General features: G+C 42.9%; 1 protein-coding gene across 11 annotated transcripts in view; it reads right to left on the bottom strand.

The window, feature by feature from the left end:
- The window catches only part of FMNL2 (formin like 2), a 292,532-nt gene that overhangs the window by 279,371 nt on the left and 869 nt on the right, over positions 1-12,292 (bottom strand). The gene's annotated exons all lie outside the window — the stretch shown is intronic.

Here is a 12,292-nt window from a genome sequence, read left to right as displayed (position 1 = left end):
GCAACAAGCTAGTAGCAAGTTACAGCAAAAAAGAAATTTCTTTCTACCTTGCCTGACCCAGGTCAACCCACAGCTGGAGCAGATAAAACGGGCCATGAGAAGGACCGGCCCTCAGAGTGCCTTTACTTACAAGTGCACTGTTCTCACTAATCAAATACTCCATTCTCAAACTGTATGTCCCACGGGTCTGGAGCAGTGACAAGACTACAACGATCGTTTGTTAGAAATCACCTGAATTTGACAAGTGGCAGAACTGTGACTGCACAAAGCCACTTAGAAGAAACAGCTCTGTTATGAGAGTCAAAGGAAACAGACTCCTGCACCTCTACCTTGAGGCTTCCCCATGGGTAAGGTCTAAAGCCGGCTGGGCTCACTACATCCCACATGCTGTTCCCCTCGTTTGCTCCAGGGTAGGTGGAAACCCACCCGAAGCCAGAAAGGGAAGAAACAAATAGAGCCCTGGCTACTCCTTTGGCTAGAGGGCTCTTACTTGATTTTCACACACTGGCTGCCTGCTCCCCATCACTCAGATCTTAACGTAGAGGGCACCATCTGGCATTATCCCATTTTATTCTCCTCATAGCATTGTGCATCATCAGAACAGTTCCATTTATATATCTGTGTACTCTTTTCACATCTGGCTCCCCACACTGCCTTCTCTCACTAGACTGCAAACTCCTTGAGGGCAGACAATTGGCCGGCCTTGTGTAGCACTGCATCCTCCAGCACCTACAACATTGCCTGGTACATAGTAAGTGCCCAATAAATATTTTTGAGCTGTCTGATTAAAGAATAAGCCCTTAAGCAGTGGCAAATGAGCAAAATCACACAATGTAGACTAAAAAGTGTAGTCTAGCAGTGGTTGAGACCACGCTGGCATCTCTCTACTTCCTATTGCAAGGAAACTTTGTCTGAACACTCAAAATATAGAAATGGCACTTTCCCTCTGAAACTTTAAAGTTCGGTATTCCTACAACTATACTGATGCTGGACTCATATTGACAACGTATAGCCATTGTGTGAATTAATGAATTTAGTCAGGAGGGTATATGAAGAACAAAGAAGAAGCAGACATCTAATGACATCTTACAGCTAACTCAGAAAAATATACATGTTGTGGTACAGGAGACGGAAGCAGCTTCTCTCACCAGACAGGCCTGGATTCAAATCCTGCCTCCACCATTTGCTAGTGGCCACTTTATCACTCTGAGCCCCACTGTCTCCTTAATAAAAGGAAGATAATACCTCCCTCCAAGGGCTGCCAAGAGCATCAGAGAGAATGCTTATAAAGCACAGAGCAGGAGCGAGCACATAAACATCACCTTATTTTACAGTGGAACACCCCCTGGAGTTTTAGTGCAAAAGACCTAGGATTGGATCAGAAACTTCACCATCTTCTTATATAACTTCAAGCCACATACCTTCATGCCCTGTTTGCCTCGTTTATTAAGAACGCTTAGAATCACAAAAGATCATCTGAAAGCACTTTGCAAACAGCAAAGCACTAAAATGCCAAACAAGGAATGTTGCCCACTTAAACTTGCCTCACTCCAAATAAAAAAGAAAATCTCATGAAGGACATTTTACTTTAAGAAAGTCCTATCCTACTGTGCTACTACTCACTTGATGACAGTACAGCATGACATGCCAATCTGGCTTAGTGACAGTGAAAACTCACTGATTTTCTTTGGCCATTTCAACTGCCCTCCTTTTCTCCGAATCCACCAGCTTTCCATAAGAAGTCAGGTGAAGGATGATGCCAACTTATTATCTCTGAATGCTTAGTATTCTCGGGCAGCTACTACAGTCAAGTGATAAGGGGAATACCAAGATGAATAAGAATCTGTGACAAAGTGTCACTTCAACACAAAGGCAAGTTATGTGCAATTAACAGTCAGCCCAGTGTGATCAGTTAAATGGGTTCCCGGATCAGCTATTCAATTCCCAGGCCTGTTTCAGCGGGCACAGTTCTCAAATAACATCACTAATTATCTGCTCAGACCTTCCCTGGGCCAAGCTCTGCGCTGGATGAGGAAAAGTGCCAGGACCTGTAAGATGCAATCGTTGCCTTCCAGGAGCCCACGATGTGAACTGGCAAATAAAACAGGGGCATAAACGGATGGCTAAGAGTGGAATGAGTGACTACAAAGCTACACATAAAAGCATCCCCTTATTTTAGTCACACTTCACACAAGGTGATGTTTAATCAAGGGCCTCATGAGTAAGCGAAATAATTCATACTATTCATGCTATAAAGAGATCAAAGAAAGAGTTGTTTTTCCCACCTCCCCCAAGCTGATGGGGGCCTGCAGAGACACCGGGAAGAGGGGGGATTTCGGAAGAGCCTTGAAGGCTGGATAGAATTTCAATAAGCAGAGAAGCAAAGGGAGCATATAACATGCAGGAGAACCAGTGTGAGAAAAGACATAATGGGGGGAAGGTGCAGGCCTGTTCTGTGGACAGGGTTAAAGCAAACTCAGAGTCAGGGGCGCGTATGGAAACAGGAGAGGGGATGGGTCTGGCCAGACTGTGGATGGCTCCAATGGGAAGGCTGGGAGGGGACACAGAAGTTACAGATGAGAGTATAGAAGGTGAATCATTAACAACAAATATGGCCAAAGAGCCTCTCAAATTGGATCAATGTCTGGAATAACATAACAGGGCTTTGATGGGAAAAGTGAACCAGAAGTTGCAATTCACAATCTTATACCTTTTAATATTTCAAAAGAATCATCAAGAAAGATGACAAAAGCTAAAGGTCAGAACTTAGGCTTGACAGTGAATAAACAAAACTTGCATCTGCAAGTACGTAATTCTAAGTACTGAAGCCCAAACTCCAAATGCTCATTTCCACCATGGAAATCCCTCCCCATTCATCCCTTACTGCAGGAGCACAAATCAAAACGTCCTCTTCTCAGTATTATGAAAAACAGAGACACAGTACACACACAAAAGAAATACCATTAGGGTTACCAATGATAGGCTAACTAAAAGCAACAGGAAGATGCTGCAGTGTCAATATTTCCTAATGGCCAGGACGACTTGGACTGAGGAAATCTCTCAAAGGAAGTGGTGGAAACCTCATGATTAGAGTCATTTAGAATCAGACCACAAGGCACAATCCTGTGGTCTGCTTTCTTCCACGCACGTCTGGCCATTTGGAAAGTAACTTCAGGTGAGCCACCGTGGCTGGGGAAGCAAGGAGCCAAGTCCAACGATGTTTATAGAAAAAGAGGGAAACAGATGCTGATTTCTGATCTAAGGGCTGGTTCAAGCAGTGTATGCAGTTCGTGAAAGTCCATCAGACTGTACACTTAATGATACGGGCCCACTTCTGTATGTATATCATTCTTCCATAAAAAGATTTTTTCGAAGGATGATTAGGAGATATCATTCCAAAGAAGAGCAAAGAATTTTTAAACTTCTCCATTATCAAAAGAAAAATGAGAGGAAACCAAACTTGGGATTTCTGATAATTATTGGTGAATTAACAAAAATATACGTCTGATGTTAAGAATTACTCCATTAAATGAGGATTGGGACAGGGAAATTCACAGATGATCTGGACATTTCTAACCTAAACAAACGCTTTCCAAAAAGCCAACCCTAAGACTCAAAATGTTTACTGTGAAAGCACATTGGAGAGGCTGAACACTGGCAAGCAGAACGGTTCGACAAACCTAGGAGGCCTCACAGTCCTAAATGGTCTCTCCAGGTTTGCATCCACATGGCCTGATTAGCTGGCAATAAAATGATTTTGTGATAAGGCCTGGGGAGTCACCAATTCCAAGTTTAAAGCATACTGGTCCCAAGGTACTTGGACTGAATGGCTTCCTAGGTTCACCAGGCAGAAGTGCTCGGGGATAAAGAATCCCAATTGGGGCCGGCCCGGTGGCGCAGCGGTTAAGTCTACACATTCTGCTTCTCGGCAGCAGGGGGTTCGCCGGTTCAGATCCTGGGTGCGGATATGGCACCACTTGGCAAAAAGCCATGCTGTGGTAGGCGTCCCATGTATAGCGGACAATGGGCATGGATGTTAGCTCAGGGCCAGGCTTCCTCAGCAAAAAGAGGAGGATTGGCAATAGTTAGCTCAGGGCTAATCTTCCTCAAAAAAAAAAAAAAAAAGAATCCCCATTAGTCAAGATACTCCGTCATCACTAAAAAGGCAAAATTTCCTTGGAAGAAACACAAGGCTGACCATACCGGGGACTGAAAGTGCCAGAACTGAACCTAAACATAAAGCCATTCACCTGATTCATCGCCCTGCATTTAGGTTCCGCAGCTTTCACAAATAAGACACACTGTGGTGTTGAACTCACTGGGCAATGTTGCCATGGTGCAAATCTAATCACGTTCTGTCCAACTTCTCCTGCTATTATTTATCCTAATGCTTCCTTCTATACAAAAAAAGAATACCATTATTCATTAAAGGCAGATGCGATTATTTTCATCCTGCTATTATAAAACAGTTATCTTCTTTACCTTCCTCACCAAAATAAAACTCCATTATTCTTTAATATTGATCATTTAAATCCATACCTTCCCAATTACCAGAAAGTTTTATCTAGTCATAAACTACCGACATTTCTCCTCAAAGGATTCGTATTTCTAGATGAAAATGAGACAATAATTGCTTCTATCTTCTCAGTTCAGAAAACCACAAGCTGTCCTCAAACCCCAAACCAACACTGCTAAAGATTATGAATACGAGGAATGTCTATTTGCTTATAACTATTAAAGGAATAACTAGCGTCTTGCACTGAGAACAATCGGTTCATTCTTGACCTAGCATCCTATTTATCTTTCTATTCTCAAAGCTAATTGCTTATATAAGCATGCCAATTTGCCTTGATTATAGGATTCTTAATAAATGAATGTTGTTTACATTTCACAAGTGTATTTGAATTTCACTCCAGGAAGCCACGCTCATCAAGTCTTTATAAATGGTAAAACCAGAGATCAAAGCAAAAGGCTTGCATTGAACCAACAAACAATCAGGCTGGAGAGCAGAGGCCTAGGCAAAAACACAACTGCTTTATGGATGGTTCTACTCCAGAAGTACACCTCTGTTCACGCTTTAGCTATAATATACAGAACTTTCTCTGAAAATTTTCGTTATGATTATTTGATGATCATTTCTTAAATAGTTGAGTAAGTCTAACACTCAACAGGCTTTGATCCATTTCTTCTACATTTCTCATCTTTGTGCTTTTGGTTGAATCAAATATCTTCGGGAGCTTTTCTTTTTAACCCTTCTCAACTTTACCCAATTTCTCCAAATTTTCTGCCATCTCCTAAATAATTCCTTTCCTACTACACTCAACTGGTTTTTTCACTGTGGTTTTAACTCATGCTAGGTCTCTAGAGCAGGCAGGAAAAGGGGAAGAAACACTCCTCTAGCACAGTGCCTCTCAGTGAAAGTTGCACATTCAAATTTCCTAAAAAGCTTTTAAAAATCCTGATGCTCAGCTCACCCTCCAAATTTATCAGAATCCTTGGAATAGGACCCAGGTGTATTTTCCCTCTTTTTTTAATTTATTTTTTTTTTTAATTTTCTTATTTTTTGAGGAAGACTAGCCCTGAGCTACCATCTGCTGCCAATCCTCCTCTTTTTGCTGAGGAAGACTGGCCCTGAGATAACATCTGTGCCCATCTTCCTCTACTTTACATGTGGGATGTCCGCCACAGCATGGCTTGACAAGCGGTGCATAGGTCCACACCCAGGATCCGAACCAGTGAACCCTGGGCTGCCAAAGCAGAACGTCCACACTTAACCACTGTGCCACTGGGCTGGACCCCAGGTGTGTTTTCTGAGGTTCCCAGGTGATGCTGAGATACAACCAAGTTTTGGACCCACTGCTTTAGCCTGTCAATCCCCTCATTATCCTACCTTAAATAAAGTATTTAGCCAAACTTTCACGGAAAAAGGAGAAAGAAAAGAAGTCAGGTTCCTGAGTTCAAGACAGGACTTGAGATAGGTGAGATCTATTACTTTCAGGTACCAGTCACAGGGCCAAAAATGTGAACTATTTGACACCTTTCCCACAGCTAACAAGTTTTTAGGATAAACCAGGCCAGAAGTGCCTTCTACTACACAGAAGTCAACCAAGTGAGATCACCTCTGGAAATAACAGGGTCTAAACACCTCAAAGCTCTCAGCTTCTGTGGCAATGATATAGCAGCTTACATGTGCAACAAACCTTCTTTAGCAAAGAAGAACACAGACGAAGGTTACATTTGAAATAAGAGTCACTAAAATCAGTTACAGGCTGCACAAGAATGCTGAAGATACGATAAGGGAACACTTTCGGTATGTCTTAGAAACTGTAAGTTCATGATAAGGTGCCCACCCATGAGCTCTGATGCCACTGGTCATTTTTTTTTGTCATTGTATTTCTTAAGAGTGTGAAAATAAAGTAGACTTCTGTCTACATCAAATACCATTATACCTTTAAGTAGAGAATTGGTATTTCCCAATTTAGGGAGACTCAGCCATCCTGATCCACATCTGTGGGCCTCAGTTGAATTACACAGTCCATGAGGCAGCTCTCCAGCCTACCAGATCTTCCCTAAAAACCATTTCCAAATCACAGCATACCCATTGAAAACTGCATAGTCTTTGGTGTTATGTTGAAAGAGAAGGTTCTAGAGAAAAGGATGAGATGACTGGGGAGGGGAGAGGGAGATCACTGGTGTATGAACAAATACCATCTTAAAGGGAAGACAAGAGATGAGTGACCTGTGCCCCAACGTTCAAGTAGCTGAGAGCTAAGAAGGTGCATGAAGCTCTCTACAAAAACCATGACACCAAAGTCTGGGTGGGGACATACTTCCTGTGATGGGGGAAGGACAGAAATGTCCACCAATGTAAAGTGGAGCGCCACTCTACAAGAGGGCCTTTGCCAAGCAGCTACACCGCTGTAACTCACCGTCCCTCCTAAGTAATTCCAGTCTGTTCTTTTATAAGGATTCACTGCTTTGTTTCTAGAGGATTCCAGGTACCAGCACCCTCTTGCAAAGGAGAGAAATCATCCGGAATCAGTCTTCTTGTATTAGCCACCTTTATGACATCTATTACTTGCTTAAACATGAGGACCCAGGAGCCCACTTCACATTGTCCCAATTCCCCAAGCCCAAAGTAGGAAAAGAGCCATTCGTTAAGACCAAGCCCTTCAGGCAACAGTTTTTGTAAAGTCAAATGAATTTCTAGAACAAGCATGAGCCTATACTTACTTGTTTTCCCCTTTGAGCCCTGGAGGAACCTACAAGCAGCTCCTTCTCCACTCTCAGGTGCTATATTTCTATCTAGAACCTACACGTGGCAGATTTACCTCAAGAGGGCACCGTTCAAGCCAATAATACCCTAAGCATATGTTGGGTTTGGAAAGACCCTCCAACTGTCAGCATTTTTCATACAGCTTCTGTCCAAGCAATTCTAATGGAGAGCTCACTCTCCATTTTTTGACAACCCTAAATGTTAGAATACTTTTCCTCATGCTTACATGACTTTCAGTCATTGACCCTGGAAATTCTACTCTCCAGACCACACAGAATACTGCTACACACTTTTCTACACAAAAGCTCTTCAAAACAAAAAATCAGCTAATGGATCACAATATATCACGTTCTAGAAATCTTATACTTCCAAGTGCTATGATTTCACAGTTGTGTCAGATTTTATTCCTGTTGCAGAGGAGGAAAATCAAAGGACCAGAGGAAAGAGTTTAACTGATCCAAGCTGATGCAGCAGACATGATTCTAGAAACCAGGTCTCCTGCCTCCCAGGCCAATGCTGTTTGCTAAATGAAAGGCTCAAGTGAAAGCAATTCTTACCACTTAAGGATTTAGGGGCACACATACCCTTTCTCCCCCAAATTTCATCAGTTTACACTGCTGCCAGTCTCTCACTGGAGCCAAACATTTGCATTCAGAGAATAGCCTTTGATCAACTTCTACCCCAGATACTCAAATATATTGGTATTATTAACGGAAAACAATGCACCCTGAAAATGATAAACATACTTTGGAGAATAAAACAGTTCAAGGGGTTACTGCCAAGGATGAGATTGTAATGGCTCAAAGTGACAACACTCCATCCCCCTTCTCCACCTCCTCCCCTCACAACAGGAGAAAGGATGTGAGAAAATACATGAGCAGGCATCTGATGATGGCCTAGCTATACTCCTACCCATCCATCTGCTCAGCAGACTCCATGGCAAGAGCTCTCCCTGGAAGTAGATGAGAGGGGACACCACCTTGCAGAGGGCAATAAAATGTTAAAACTTGACCTTCCTTGTCCCTTCCACAAGTAATTACATTCGGAGCATATGCATTCACTGACAGACTGTCTCTTCCCTCTGATTTGGAAAATCGAAACTTCCCAACCAAGGTAGTTCAAGTCTGCCTTGACCGGAAAAACTGAAGAGCACGCTTTCGGACCAAATCAATATTTAACTCCACGCCTGAAAAATAGAACAGATCAGTGAAGATGCCAAAATGTTTGCCATCTAAAGAGAAACATCAAGCGCACCTCACTTCAGTCGCTTCTAAAAAATTTCTGCCAATTTTACACGGTTTGAACTTGCATTCACCAGACTTAGGTACTTGTTTCACAGCTTTACTGCTAGTTCTAGGCACTTTTTTCCCCCTTCCCAGTTCTAGGACTGAGGAAGTAATGGAGGGTATTGGAGGGGTAGAGATTCAAATCTGGGTTAAAATCCTAGATTGGTTACTCAATAACTATGACTTCAGGCAGTTTAGGTAATCTTTCTTTCCTCATCTATAATGTTGCTGATACCTGGAGTTACTGTGAGGCGTAAATGAGAACACATAAAGCATAGGGCACACTCATGGTAGGTACTCAGTAAACGTTCCGACTTCTTTCTAAAGCAGAATGACTACATTCAACCTCAGGGCAAGGAAAAAACTGAAAAGGGAACTAACTCAAATTAATCACACACCAGGGTAGTTCCCAGTATCCAACATAAGATAATACTGCCCTAAACCATCACTTTCTATGTGTCTTTTTGAATCTGTCTGCAGAGCAATCTGAGATCCGATATCACACAGAGAGACAGCAGCTAGGACAGAAGGCTTAAAATTATCCTTTTCTCTTAAACGCAAAGCAAGAATCCTTAGGAAAGCTCCTTGACAAAGGCCTTAGGGGACCTAGATTTTTAAGTTGTGAAAACCGTGACCACAAGCCAAAATTCAGTGAACAATATGGTGGAGTGTCTCACATAGAAAGAGGTACTCTTGGACAAAGACCATCAATTGCTCACCACACCCAAAAATCACCTCAGAGCGTGATCTTTGAAAATAAAGAACATGAAGAGTATTTACGTGTGTATTCCCAACAATTAAACAATGTTTAATGGAGAGCCCCATGGATATTTAATTATAGCATGGGACCCAAAAAATACAGTCCAATGTTACCTGTAAAATATATAAAATACATACACCCTACAGGAACAAAAACTGAAGTAGACAATTGATTTTATAATTTAAGAAACACGTCCATCGAAGAGTATTACAGAAACATCGCACACCTGTACACACACACAGAAAGGCCTATCACCTGTAACTCCATGTGGAAGGCAGGTACAAGGATACAAATAGTTACATGTATACAAGGAGTCAGTAATCTTTTCCGTTAAATATAAGTTTTATAACTATTATTATAACAATGCTGAAGACATGTTCAGGGAGGGGGGAAGACTCTCCCTAGGAGGATTAAGCTCCTAAGTTTTGATCTAATTTTTACTAGTCATCAATTATGGGAAGTTCAGTAACTCAAATCTATTTTTCCTATAAGAAACTATTATTTTTTAGTTTACCCCTCCACTCATCCTAATTCAGCAGTCTTTTACTGTCTCATCTTTCTGTTCATTCCCACTAATTTTTCAGATTTATACAATTTAACTCATACAGACTGATGAAGGGGGAACAGTCATTGAATAGGTTGGTTCTCTCCTAAGATTTTCCAGAAATAGATGGAGTTCTGTCATTTTAATTTTTATTTACTCTTCCCAAATGCTTTAAGTATTCTAGAGCTTGGGGAGTGGGAGGAATTGTTTTCTATGCCTCAAACGGCTCATTGATTACGGACGTAAGCCATACTTACGATGAGGTGCTTGTAGACTTTGTACAGAATTACTACCTGGTTTTCCTCCCAAAACTCATATATGATCTTCACCATATAGGAAAATAAAACTAGTATCAATAATGCCAATATGACTCCCATGGTCTCAGGATAGAGAATTCCTCCAAACGTATACTTAAAAAGTTGCCACCTATAATTTGCCCTTCAAGCTTGATCTCCAGAATAAAATGGTTTGTGCTGATTTCTTAAGTGATTCATGAAGAAAAGCACAGCTGAGAGCATCGCATGTACAACTTCAAAAAAAACTGACCACAAGGGAAATCACCATAACTCGGCACTTCTATCAGCCCATAAAGATGATTCCTTTTATCTCCTCTTGTAGGTTTTCGAAGAGCAGCTGGAGCTGACTAGGGAGAGTTACAGTAAACGCATCAAGGGTCCAAGTGCATCTCTAACAAGAGGGGCCCCACGCTGAGACTTTCCCAAAAGCTTTGTCTCAATCCGAAAAAGGTTAGCCTAGTATTTTTTTGTTTTTTGTTTGTTTTAAGAGGCTTAGAATACTGTAAACAATTAAGAAAGGAACCACATCTTGTAACTGTGTACAACACACAGAGTAAAAGTAACCACAACAACCAACTACTGCCCCAAGGAGCTTGTGATGTAGAATCATAAATGTCTACATACTAAATCGGTGACTAGACTTAATAGTAACACAAACCCACCACATTAATGACGGGATATTAATTTTCTAAAGATTAATTCATACCATGTGTTACTAATCAGCAGGCTAACTGAAAGCTCATGCAAATCATGCTATCCCAGTTGAGCAGAGCTTAATTGCATTACTGTTATTATCTGGTTTTCCTGTGTCACCGGTCCTTGCAGTTCAAGTGCACACACACACCACCAGAGCATGGATGGAAAGACAGAAAACCCAGAGCTGGGAGATTAAGAACCATGTGTCTGGTAGGAAGAGGATTTTGAATAAAAACGTTTGTCTCTGGAAAGACAGGTCAAGTATGCACCTAGGCTGCCTTGAGAAGTAATTAAGCCAATGCTGTTTCATTTCAGAGTGTCCCATCTTGCACAACAGAGGGAGCAGCTGTAGGAGATCACAGAAAATACAAAGCAAGACAGGCAGCCTCATCTATCTCCCGACTGCCACACCAGAGTTTCCGAGTGGCAGCAAAAAGCTTGTGGCCTCTGTTCTCCCAAAGAGCACAAAGCTAACCTGCCAGAACAATATTCCCAGTACCAAACCAGCCCGTCTTAAAGGCCTGAAGACAGGCAATTTACACGTTTCAGTCAGCGTCCAGAATGGGGTCTTTCCCCAAAGTTGTGAGGTTATATGCCAAAAACCTGCAGGCAGACGCAAAATTTGTCTGCCTTGAGCACAAATTTCTCTTGCTGCCTAGCCTTGAAGAGTTCAAAGGTAACTAGGTAGGAAAAGGGAAATGTACAAGTGTAAGGAACAGAAACGCGTCCGATCTTGCCCGCTTCCCTCCTAACATCCCTTAAAAGAGACTCAGACACTAAAAATCGAAGTCTGGGGACCAAGTGTAGGACAGACTCCGGCTGGGACGAAGGGGAGGCCGCCACACCCTCTTGAGCTCACAGTACTGACAGGCTGTGGCTGGGAGGGGCCCAGAAACTTACTCCCAGAAGGAAAGGGAGGAAGAAGGGAGTCTTCAGTGTCATAGATTTGAGAAGCTGGAAAGCTAAGAGAAGCGAATTTCGAGAGGGAGCCAAAGACTTGGCTAGGTGTGCTGGGGGAGGGGAGGGGTCGTTCCTGCAGTCAGGACAGCTCACAACACGTCCCCGCAAAACTACACATTTTTGTGGTTTAAGATTAAGACCAAAAGGAACGCGCGGAGGCGAAGCTTCTCTCTCGCCTGGGTTTCAGATGGCCCCTCCTTGCTTAGGGTCGGGGGCGCCGCACTGCCACGGGTTTCCTCCTCTTTCCCTTTCGGGGAAGGTCCCCTCCGCCGAGCCGCGAGGTCTGCCTCCAAGTTCCCCTTCGCTCACCGCCCGGCGTGGCGCCCGCGGCCAGCCACATGCGCCCATCTGTGCGGGACCCCCAAGCCCGGGACGGGCACCCGCAGGATGGTCCACAGGGACTCGGGGTTTGCAGAGATTTTTTTCCAAACAAAAAGCCTTAGCGGCTCGCCGCCCGCTCCTCCTGGGCCCGCG

The sequence above is a fragment of the Equus asinus genome, chromosome 4 (genome assembly GCF_041296235.1).
Source record: "Equus asinus isolate D_3611 breed Donkey chromosome 4, EquAss-T2T_v2, whole genome shotgun sequence".
Classification (NCBI taxonomy): domain Eukaryota; kingdom Metazoa; phylum Chordata; class Mammalia; order Perissodactyla; family Equidae; genus Equus; species Equus asinus.
This window is presented reverse-complemented; position numbering and strand designations above follow the sequence as displayed.